This window comes from Tetrao urogallus (assembly GCF_951394365.1).
Source record: "Tetrao urogallus genome assembly, chromosome: 1".
Taxonomy (NCBI): domain Eukaryota; kingdom Metazoa; phylum Chordata; class Aves; order Galliformes; family Phasianidae; genus Tetrao; species Tetrao urogallus.
Window position 1 is genome coordinate 70,763,705 of NC_136813.1, and position 12,635 is coordinate 70,776,339.

The window sequence follows — 12,635 nt, forward strand, 5'->3', positions numbered from 1 at the left end:
TTGAAAAATTCCACCTTATCTAGCCAAGCATGTATAAAAAGCAATACAGAATTACATCAAACTAGCAGGTTAGAAAAGACAGATAGGCAAGTAATAGACAAGGTTAACATGGTGATTTGGTTTGCGTTAGGTCGGAGACCCATGGAGTTGTCCTAAATCCTGTTTAGCTTTTTCTGCTGGTCTCTGACAAAACTGCCATTTGAGGGAGCTGAAGCCACTTGCTTTTATGCTTCTCCATGATTAAGGCTGGAACTCTGCCTCGTGGCATGGTTGGAAAGGATGAGATGCCTGTAGGCACACCCTAGCTTTGTCTGCTACTGGTGAAGCATTCTGAATAGATTATCAGAAGGCATTTATTCAAGAAACACGACTATCTATCTGTGCAGTGCCTTTAGTAAAGAAACCAGTATATGTGTGTACAAAACATATTCCCAGCTGTTGTTCCGGCTTCTCTTTAGGAGCCATATTGGCACCACTGTTAAGCCTAAGTGAAGCCAAAGTACAGCACCTCTTTTGAAGAAACAAAATCGAATCCACTGTCCAACAACACGATAAATTAGGCAACTGTCAACCAACTAGTCAACCAGAAAGACCTCTCCTGACTGAGAGTGACTTAGGGGAATCATACTAAGCAAAGCACCATACACCATTATGTTTTACAGTACTTTTTCTGCTTAAAAATGATCCAGGATTTTGCCAATAATTATACCATGGGCTAATTCTTCCACTCAGTTGCACTCTAGTTTTGTGGAACTGAGATCATTGGTGGTTTAGTCTTTACCTTCCATGGAGTACGCCCCAGCTGCAATACGTTATTTGCAACAAGTGTTGGCATCCTTCCAGTTTAATGCTCATTCTGACACATGCTCTTCATGTCACAACCCACAGTTAGAGCTGGATCTAAACAAAGGTGTAAGTCTCTTTGTGTTTTCTCATTTGTTCTATTTCTTACTTAGTATACTAAAATTCTATACTATGTAGGTCACTCCAAACGCCTCTTGTTTATTTCCATGGAAACCACATCAGATACAAAAAGCACAATAACACTATTTGAGAGAGCAAACTGTCAGCTACAAAACACCATTTTTCAAATTAATCATCACTATTAGCTATGCATTTTTACCAGCAATGAACAAGCGCCTGCATGCCATGCTTGTAACAATCTGCACCAGTGGAGACACCCACTGTGACTGTCACCACTGCTGAAATGCACCACCCACCACCTCACCATGCTCACATCCACTGTCTGGTTCCAGAAACATTCACCAGGTGTCAACAGGTGCCATTTTTTCCTCATGGAGGAATACAATTCCACACCTTTGCTTCATACACACTCCCGTCAGACACCATTCGGTCATTTTGTCCCTCTGCTGCCATCTGTCACACTGCAAAAACACGTAATGGGATACTGGTGGGAAGGTTCAACCTCTACTGCCATATGACCAACATCTGCCTCTGACTCCATGGGCCAACATAACAAAACAGGAGGTATTACTTTTGGAGCAGCCCTTGTAATTTCTCCTTCCCATCCTAAGATATTATTTTTCACTCTTTACTGGACTATACATTCACTAAAATTAAAATGCAATAACCAATTCAAAGTTAATGCAACTATAATTTGAGGGGTCAATAACTCAAATACAGACTATTATTGAACAGCCCCTGGCAAAATATGCTTAATGATTAAAAAAAAGGCTAGCCAAAAGCAAATGTCTTATGAAGACATGCAGATTCGCACAATTCTCTTATTCAACACTGCAGATAGTAACAGATGTGTTTCATTTGAGTAATATGAACTAATCAATTAGTATGAACAAGTGAATTGCTTATTCTAGCATGAACAATTGCAAGAGAATATGTCAAAGCAGTGTATTTTAGCTCAAGAAGATATGATTGCAAGATTGTGGACCATAAACTTTCATAGTTTATTTTTAGTACGTTCTTAGGATAATACATCACTTACTGTATGCCAAACCAATAACATAACTGAAGCCAGTTCTACTTTGTCAATACTTGAGGTCATGTCATTACACTCCAAATATTATTTTCTACTTTTTTTCTTCAGTTTACATACAGCTCAAAAGTGTATACAGTGTAAAACTTTCTCTCAGTAAGAGAGTGTTCAATACTTTCCTAGTAATATCACACAGCTCTGGTCACTTAAGACATCTAAAACATAGCACTAAAAATAAAAATTCTGCTGTAGTTTGTCAAGAAGCTAGGTCACATCATATGAAGTCAAAGGATGCTTTTAGTAAAAGAGTATGAATAGAAGCCAAAATGTGAGCACCTGTATCAATTCACACTTGTACTGTGTAAACACCGACTCTTCTATCACTGTTCCCATTTACAACATGTTATTTTACTCTGCAGCTTCTAAGTTGCAATTTTCCTTTGTTTTCTTCACGTCTCAGATTATCAACTGAAAACTAGAACCCTCAGGAAAGAGCTACATGTTCCCTTCATGAAGTAATTACACAAACTTACAATATATCCACAAGTGCTAATAGCTAGAGATTTTGAACACTTCACTAATAAATTAAGGAGAACATGCTTTGTCTTTGGCCTTGGTTAGAACATTAAATATTCAAATTTACTAACACAAATTTGGCATCAGAAACAAGAGCATTTAATACATAGAAATCTAAAGCTATACATTTCCTATAAATCGTAGAAATCCATAAATGCTCAATTATGAACGAATATTTATGAATAACAGAGAATAAAACATCTAATTGCACAGCCCCTCTTCTAGAAGAACAAGCTATATTTGTAACCCAACTCTTCTTTGAAGCCTTAGAAAGTTAAGAAAAATCATGATGATTTTAAAGAGTCATTTTTCTGTTGTCTCTTCTTCCTTCAAAATGCCAAGTTCTGAAACGATTTGCTCCTCCAGAGGAAATTGCATGTGACTAATGAAGCCTTTTAACTCACCTTTGAACAATTTACAAAGAATCTTAGATACTTTCATCTTACCCAGTCCAGCATATCTAAATTAGGGATGCAGAACTGAGCAGGTCTTATATGGCTTGTTCATCATCTTCACATCAGGTGGGCTAACAGTTGCAAAATGGAGAGCCAGCCTGCCTGAATCTTCCCATATAGTCCTGGACACTCTTCTGTAGCAATTTATCACAACAGGCATTCAGGCAGTGAAAAATACATGCCCTTGTACTTTGTTGAAAAGACTTGCAACTAACTTAGAGAGATGTGCAAATCCAATTATTCCTGGAGAAAGAGAGGCAGAGATCTTAACATTTCATTTGACACATTTAGATAACGCAATTTATGCAGACTTCCTCCGGACAAATTATTCATTTAATTTATCACAGCCTTTGAAGTTTTCCCTACTATCAAGGGTAACAAACTTTTTCCACTAAAAATATGAGCCAAGGTTGATGACGTAAGTATGCTTTTCAGAACACTTAGGGAAGATATGAAAATTTTGCAGCCTATGGAAGTATTCACTTTGGGTCTTTAATGAACTAATTGAGATTTTTATCTCAGACAAAGTTTTCTTGGGAGAGAAGACATGGACTTGATTCACACAGTATTACTTCATGTTTGTAGTAATGAACAGTCAGGACTACAGTCTCTGCAAGAAGCACTTTCTCTTTGGCTACATAAAACATGCACAAAGTAGCACGCACTTACACCGGCACTCTTCCATGCCCTGTGATGTGCAAAAAATTGCTCTGTACAAAGTACAAATGTGGAAGGCGAATAAAGTCTCTTCTGGTGTTTCTACGTATGATTAGCAATAGCATTTCGAAGTCTCACAACACTGATTTAGGGCTGAGTCTGATTTCATACATTCAAAAATTTATAAAACATTCCATGAAAATTAGTCTTTAATTTCCTTCATTAGGTACTAAGTACTTTTATTAGTTAAAGAGCTGTTTCGGTAATCAAAGCTTTACTTGAATTTAATTACTGGCTCTGTGTGTGTGCACAGATACGAATGTGTTTTAACAAATCCTGGAGTAAAATCAGGCTACAGATCAGCCTGTAGCATACTGTTGTAGTATACTGGACTGTCTGTATTTTGGTATGATTTACCCAATTTTATTTCAATTGTGTTGAGCATTTTCAATCCTCTTTGTGAATACTATAGGGTCATGTAACAACCAGAAGTGAGCTATGAATGGGAAAGGAGAAATAACACCTATTTCCTGCTGTCCTGGTCTGCTCTTTCATTTTTCTCCAGGATTTTGGAAAGCAAATCCTAGCAACACTTGTCAGACCTTAGGGCATTACACTCTCTCAGCCAGAGAGGCTTTGATTCGTCTTTTCTGCACAAACGCCTGCTTGCTCTGTGCACAAACGTGCAATTTTGTGAGATGGCCAAGAAAGTAATTGTGCAAATAGCCAAGGAGGTGCCAGGAGGACTATGCCATACATTGCTTGCATAACTGATGTCAAGAGCAGATCTATTTCTCCAATTGCTCCGCTATTTCTATTAGCATATACATTTTACAGTTACATGCTGACAGGAAAGCAAGTTGGTGTCAGTACGCCTTTCACTTTATTGTAGCTGTTCATGCAGGATATGGGAATTACACTTGGGAAATTATATATTCTAGATAATATTACTGAATATTGAATATTGAAATGACAGGTCCATTAACTTGTGGTTTTTTTTTGTTTGTTTTTGTTTTTTTTACAATTGTTTCTGCCAGAGCACTTCCTATTCCACATACTTACAGTTCAGAACTAACTTTTATTCAGGATTTGTTAATTAATAAGGATTTAATTATTCTTTACATTTCAATATCTTAGTCATTTCTTGCTTCTTGTAAAATATGTTTGTTCTCAAAACTAACGTAACAGAAATAATAGAATCATGGAATTGGTAAGGTTGGAAAAGACCACTAAGATCATCTAGTCCAACCACCATCCCATCACACCATGCCCACTAACCATGTCCCTCGGTGCCACGTCTGCATGGTTCTTGAACACATCCAGGGATGGTGACCTCACCACTTTCCTAGGCAGCCTGTGCCACCTCCTCATCATTCATGCAATACAGTGCAGACACTATGTGCCAGTAAAGCAGGCTTGCATTGACAAGTAAGCTGGGAGCTCAAGATATTAAATTTTTGTTTGGGATAGTAAATGTAAGTTTGATGTCAAGCTTTTGCTATATATTTTGCAATATATACATGACTACCAACAACAACAACAAAAGCAATAATTCAAAGATATCTAAGTTTAGTGTAACAGAGGTACACTGCTCTCTACACGGTTTGTTTATGCATGGTCAAAATGAAAACTTACTGAATAAACATTCCCAATTCATGCTTCTAAAACTAGCACCTAGAGACATTTTATGAAGAACTGCTTTCCTCCTGTTCAATGTTAGTTTGAAATGGCATGTCTGAAAAGACAGGTAATTCCTGTTGGGTTTGTCCAGATCTTGAAGGCTGTAGATTCCCTTTAAGAAACATGCACTGCGGTATGTCTCTAGCTGCTGGATACTTTTCAAACTAAATAGAAGTCTGGTTTGTTTCATTTTGCAGAGTTCTCCACAGGTACCTTCAGAGAATGGCTTAGGTACAAATGAATTTTTTACATCTAAAATGCTTCTGAGGCGCAGGGTCAAACAACTAGCACTGAAATCAAACGTGAATGAAAGAAATCACCATAAAAAGCACAGCATCTGACACCACAACATAGAGATTTTCTTTAAAGAAACACTGCATTTGATAAAAGAGCTGTTCATCCTAAAGCTTGTAAAACAGGCCCTGGGGGTCCTGATGGACAAAAGTTGACCACATGACCTCACGGCCAAAGTGATTCCTTGTCATCTTGAAGTGGTCAAATGCTGGCACAGATTGCTTAGAGAGGCTGCTGGGGCCCATCCTTGAAGATATATCAAATACTTAGTCCCTATGTAAACTGCTGTCATTGTTTGTTTAGTTGGACACGATAACCTGCAGAGGTTTCTTCCAAACTAAAACATTCTATAATTCTGCATAGATATCAAGTTTCAAGAAATAATACAGCTTCTGGGTAGTACACAATTCTAGAAAGATATCATCACCTTGTGATCTGTGACAAAGAATAAAATTGTAATTTATTAAGGGATGATTTCAGCTTTTGGAATGATCTTTAGAAATGATTAACGCAGAACTAGAACTCAAAGTCAGATACTCAGCCTTTACTGACTATCATGTATGCTACCTGATTTCGTGGGTGGCAACCCTGCTCACAGCAGGGGGGAGCTGGACATAGATGGTTTATAAGGTCCCTTGCAATCCGAGACATTCAGTGATACAATGATACTAAATGTTTTCTTTTTGTTGTTTGTTTGTTTGTTTGTTTTCCTCTGATCGGGCACTCCAAGCAAGGGTGGAAAAGTTGTCACCTCTTTTTCAAGACTTGATCAGTCAGCAAGCGGTACCAGACAATTGTTACTTAGTTCTCCTGATGGCATGAAACTTCTGAAGAGCTTTAATTTAAAAACCCATCAATTAAGAGAACAGATTCAACTCTGCTTTTAACATTTGCTTGCTCAACATGAAGGCTGTAGGGCAAAAGGAAGAAAAAATCTTAAAACGTGTGGATTGCTTCACAGAGAAGTACAAATTAAATTAAGATATCTCAGTATTTGGTGTTAGAAAGGAGTAAAGAAAAAGAGCATTGCCTGAATGGCTTGCACACCTTTATATAATTCTTGTTCCTGTTTCTCAGTTTTCCCTGAATAGCTTGGCTGCATATTTTTTCTCTTTTCCATTAAATTGTTGTTCTTATTTTTTTTTTGTTTGTTTGCTTGTTTTTCTCCCCATAATCAAAATGCTACTGAGGTCAACTGAAATAATTAAATCTTTCAAAAGTTTACAGTACATGTTTTCTACTTAGGACAATTAAAGAAAATATGGAAGAAACAGAAACAAAATGCTATATAATACTTTGTGCTGAAATAATACACTAATTAAATAAAAATGCAAACTAAAAATTGCATGCTCTTCGTTTGTCCTTGAAGGTCTTGCAAAAAGCATTTTCAGTTCAGTCCCACAGTTTTTAAAATGTAAGTGCTATTCTGGATCCAAGATGTAATTAGACATTTTGATACTAACAATGGAGTTTATAATTTCACACCAGGCTGATCACCACTTAAATCATTTATTTCAGCTCAATACATCCCCTCTTAATTGGAATGTTTTGCCAGCAGTGTTCCCATTAGGACACAGTCTTGTCATCATGACCATTAGGCTCAGCTTCTCTGGAATACAACCCAGGAAACAGCCATCTGAAAATAGCCATATTGGTAGCGCAGATACATTAATGGATAACTTCTTGTTCAACAGTGGGGTTTAGGTGAAATAAAAGAATTAGTATGTAAAAGTTTGCAGTCTGTTGCACAGTAGATCAAATTCTGCAATCACAGTGGTAATGCCTGACTTCAGAAATCTGTGAATTTATTACACCTGCCTGCAGCAAGCGTTAAAAAGTAGAAATTTTGCTATACAAAAGGGCTAAATTCTGCCATCACCTGAATGATACGTGTACCATACATGGCACACTTATTATCACAGTACTGAGCAGGGCTACTCAAACCAAATTATAATATTCTGGTAATGATTTCTCCTACCCGATGACCCATGGCGGGGTCATATTCCCCATGTAATAGCAGAGGGTTTGCTTTGCCTCCCTGGCATTCTCTGCTCCCCTCCCATGAGTACCCACTTGCTTGTGCAAAGAACTAATTAAAATGAAGCAAGTTCCACAGTTTCATGAGAGACAGAAAGTTCAGCAAAGGCATGGGATCTGGTAGGCTAGGAATAGATGACAAGTGATCCTGGTGAGGCTGGAAATGATTCTGGTGCTGGGAAGAAAAGGTGACGGAGACTTGAAAAAGAGGAGTGAGAGAAGAGAGACATTTGGGAGTCAGGCGAGCTGGAAGCCCCTCTGAAAGTACAGCCAGAAAGAGTGAAATGGTAAAATAAAGAGTAGATTCTAGAAATAATAACTAGAAATAAGAAAGGGCTAGAGGTGATTGAGCATTAAGGTGGCAGGAGATAGAAGTATAACCAAAGACCGATCAGGGAAGGCTGGCACTAGTTAGAGGCCAATCAGCAAATGGGAACTACTGGGTTGAGGCAATAGCTGGGATTGGAAAAATAAATCCAGGGAGACTGAACTACTAGGGCAAGACACAGGACTGAGGAGCAGTGAGCTGAGCAGAACAGCAGTGTGGAAGAGGGGGCTAACTGAAAATACAGCATTCCTGAAGGTCTAAACAGAATGGGATCCAAAGGAAAAGGATTAGAATATATATGGTTGTAGAACCAGGGAGATGGTACTCTCAGGACACAAATGCTGAGGATATACAAAAAGGATCTGAGAAGGAAAGGAGACAGGGAATGCACATCAGGAAAGGGGAAGACTGAGCTTATCAGAAGAAAATGGGAATAGAAATTAGCCTCCCACTGAAGCGGAGGTCTCTAGATGAATAATTTTGCAGGCTTAATAATGGTCTTTGTGTGGACTTGTATTCACAGAGAAAAAACCTCAGCTCCAGCGAGTATTTCCACAGTTCTCAAATGAATCCTAAGATATCAGCTGAGAAACACAATTGTATATTACAACAGCTTCATATAAATGAAACCAGTAGAGGCAACACTCTGTTTTTAATTGTTTCTCACATTTCTTTTCTTCAAACTTGGGAATTCTGCTTATACACAGAAAGTAAGAAGTAAAAAACATTAGCAGTTCGATGATTGCCCCTGGAAATGCTTCTCTTGTGTAAAAAACAAAAAACAGAAGTATCAAAGGATCCTTTATTTTTCTGAATTACCAATCCCTTTCCATTTTTACAAATCTTGTATTTCACCACATCTTTCTTTGAAAAGGAAACCAAAACGAAATACTTGTTCTCCCAATTCAGTTTTTAATTAGTAAAACGTTGCAATTAAAAACAATTGCTTGGTTTCCATTTTCACTAACAATATTATAGTTTAAGCATCAGGTCTTTATTCTCTGCAAGAAGAAAACATTATTTCCTATTACCTGCTACCAAGTATAATGTATAACACAGTGTGTCAGCTATAATTAGTTTGCAAGCTTCTTATTAATATTCTCCACAAATAGAAGACTGTAGAATTTGTAGTTTCTCCCTTTTCTCCTTTCACTTTCTTTTTCTTTTTCATGACATTGCCAGTCAAAGCTGAAATTAGCGTGGCTTAGTTTTCCCCATTACAATTATTTCACAAAATGCATCTTCTCACAAAATATATGACAGCTATGGCCTATTGCAATTTCTTGCATTGGAAAGTACCCAGGATTTTAAGCATCTGCTTTTAAGGAGCAGATTATTGCTTGATGTAAACTGTGGCTCTGACAAAGTTACTTATGTCAGCTGAGAATATGTCTCTGCTAACTGTGCCACTGATACTGACTTTTAAAAACAGATAAGGTAATTTAATGGAGTTGTTATGACAAATGTCCCAAAGACATCATATTTTTGAGGTTGCACTACTTAATCAGACATACAAGCCTAAGGCTCTACATGAGCCTCTTAGAAGGTTACATTAAAAGCAAGAAGAGCGTGGAGATTTCAGGCTAATACAGGACAGTAAAGTATCCTTTTAGTACTTTATGTATAGTTTCACTATAAATTACAGAAAGTTTTATAATTTATAATTATAAAATACTTTTTACTATAAAAATTTTAATTTAAATATAGTGAAAGACCAGAAGTTAAGAATTAGCAAAGAGATTATATAACTTATCAACAGAAAAACGGGTCAGAAAACAACAGGAGGAATTTTGTAGTGTGCTACTCAGCGGGCATGCAACGAATTTAAGAGTTTAAGTTGGCCTGAGATGCTGCCACCTCCAGGACCTGGGGTCACGGTGAGAGACCTGGCTCAGTCCTGAGGCAAAGCCACAAACTGAACTGCAGGAACTCATCCACAAATTAGCCCTAGTGCCTGGACATTCTCCCAGCCTGTGCTGCCCTGAGACACCCTGCCCTCTCTCACTAGTATCTTGCACGATCCTACAGCAACAGGGCTTTCAGAACTTGCATCCAAACACCAGTAAACACCTTGCCTCACGGTAAAAACAAGCTGCAAAAGACGAAATGACTATGAAAGTGCTTCACAAGCTTGTTAAAATGTTATTACAAATGTGCTGGGTTCACTTGAGTTTTTATTTCACCTTTATTACCAGATACAATCCAGTCAAGGAGTCAAGGATGTGATTACAGGCAGCTGTCCCTGTGACCCATTAACACCAGGGTTGATATAGGCAATGTGGACAGACATTAAACTACATTGATTTCCACTCCTTATGCAAGTGCAGTTCTGGGACCCTCATAAACATTCTAACAAGATAAAGAAGCAGAGGTGTTATCACCAACTCAGTATGCTGACTTGTATTGACAGAGGTATGTTGGCTGAAAATGCAAATGTATTCTCTGAGGATTATTCAAAAATGCCCAGAGAACCAGGTATCTAGGATAGAGGCTTGTTTATACTTAATGTTTATTACCTTCAAAAGAAGTGTAAGCTCCTAAATATCAGGAAAAAACTCATTCTTTTCAGCTGCTTCTATTTCTACATCAAAGCCTATTTCCTTTTATCTTGCAATGGGGCCAAATCTATTGAGATTAGTGTACAAATAAAGATATTTCTGGGTGCTAATAACACTCTCACCAAACATGTCTGTGTTCTTTACATCCTGATACAAGTTGAGACCACTTAGAAAAGCCAGTCTGACTCTTATACTAAATGGTTTAGAGGTATTTCAGTATTCAACTAATGCATACTATACACAGAAGGTAAGATGCTCTTCCCCAGTATTTTTATAGTGCTCACTATTTCTCTTATACTACTAGGTATTCTCATTTGTTTAAGGGGTAAGTCACTGTCCAGAAGAAAACCTGCTTTTTAATACAGAATTTGTATGTTTGACTTAACCCACATAATCCTACTCAGCAAATCCTAATTCCCTTATGAAAAACAAACCACCAACAACAACAACCCAAACACTTAAACAAAACAATATCTTCTATTTTCTTTCAGAGATTGTGGAAATGGCATACAGCTTTAGGGCACAGCAGCACACTTTCTAAATTATCGGGTTGCTGTATTACTTCCTTGAGTTGTTTCAAGAAAAAGCATCCCTGTCAGTATCTGGCAAATAAAAAAGCTTCTTATGAGAGCTGCATTATTGCGGCTCTGTGTCAAACTGGTAGGAAACAAACTGCAGAACAAATTTTCACATATTTTGTCTTGACTTTTATTCCCAGGAGTGGTTTATTCCATGGCCTTTGCCACTTCACATCACTGCAAGTTTCAGTTTATTCACCTGTAAGGGAAAAAAGAAACACAGCCTCACTGTATTTAAGGAGGCAAGGCCAAACTGGTCTGAGTGCAGTGCCCACCCACAGCTGCCACCTGTGACAGTGACACATGTGGGGTGGCAGTGCCTCCTCACTGTTAGGCCCTTTACAAACATGTAGCCTGTGTATGCAGTGATGGCATTAGGGACTAACTAGAGGAGAGACAACAGGAGGGCACGCTCAAACTAGGAGATGGGAGACACGCTTTTCTAATGGTCAGGACTGGTCCTGCAGTGTGCAGGGGAGCAGGACCGTTGCACTTCCCTGAACCTGCTCTCCTTGCAGCCTGCAGCAGTCTGGGCCTGGGCTGTCTGCATGTGCTTTGCACAACTTTTCTGAGTTTTGCTTGCTTTCTTTTTCCTTTTATTTATTATCTTTTTTTTTCTTCAAATGAAGTTCTATGCAGCCAGTATTCTGACAGCTTGCGCAGGGATAGAAATTAATTCTGTGCACGTACCAGTCAACTATACTGCAGCCTGATTGGAACCCATTAAATAGAAGAGTTACATGAACAATAAACAATACAAATAGTCCTTATTTCAGCATGATATTGGCATTTGCAGGCTGTGCTGACAAGGCCAGCTGAAGAAGTATGGGTCTCCCTCCTCACTGCCCCTCATTTCTAGCACCACTCTATGGGGCCAGAACAACAAACCAGCAAGACCAGAAACAAAGGAAGAAGAATATGCTTTCAACCAGTATAAGAAATGCAGTTTGCAATACAACTACTATTGGCAACTTCAGTGTAAAAACTGAGGAAGTGATGAGCTGTGGCAGAGCAGGGAAAGCAAGGTGCTGAAGGGTTGAAATCTGCTAGGCTATCTGCACAGCACAGCCAGCAGCTCATGGCGTCACTGAAAAATGATCACGAATCACTTTAAGCTCTGTAAAACATAATGGTATAGATCACCATTTTCTACCAGTGCTGTGATATTAAAAGGAGTGGGGAATTTACTAGCGAAAAACATGAAGTGAACATCTGATACTGGATGCAATGAAGAGAGGAAGGGAAGGAATAACTGTTTAACCTGCGTCAGTTCTCATAAAGCTGTACGCTGAAGTGTATAACTTTTTCTCTTTGATAAGCAGTGACTCAATTTCAAAACGGTCAGTCAGCTCCAATTGCAGGCTGATGTGTTACTCACTCACTGAACCTAACGATGTAATAATGATATACTATTTGCTTATTTTTAATATATTAAAAATCTTGGCATAAAGATCTGTGCTATCATTATATTGAATCACAGAATCACAGAGAACTCTCCCTTGCCTCAATCTCACTTGC

At 38.2% G+C, this 12,635-nt stretch overlaps 1 protein-coding gene across 2 annotated transcripts in view; it reads right to left on the minus strand.

Moving 5' to 3' along the window:
• MID1 (midline 1) overlaps nt 1-12,635 on the minus strand; it is a gene marked incomplete at both ends in the record, with an annotated part of 89,239 nt that overhangs the window by 48,636 nt on the left and 27,968 nt on the right. The gene's annotated exons all lie outside the window — the stretch shown is intronic.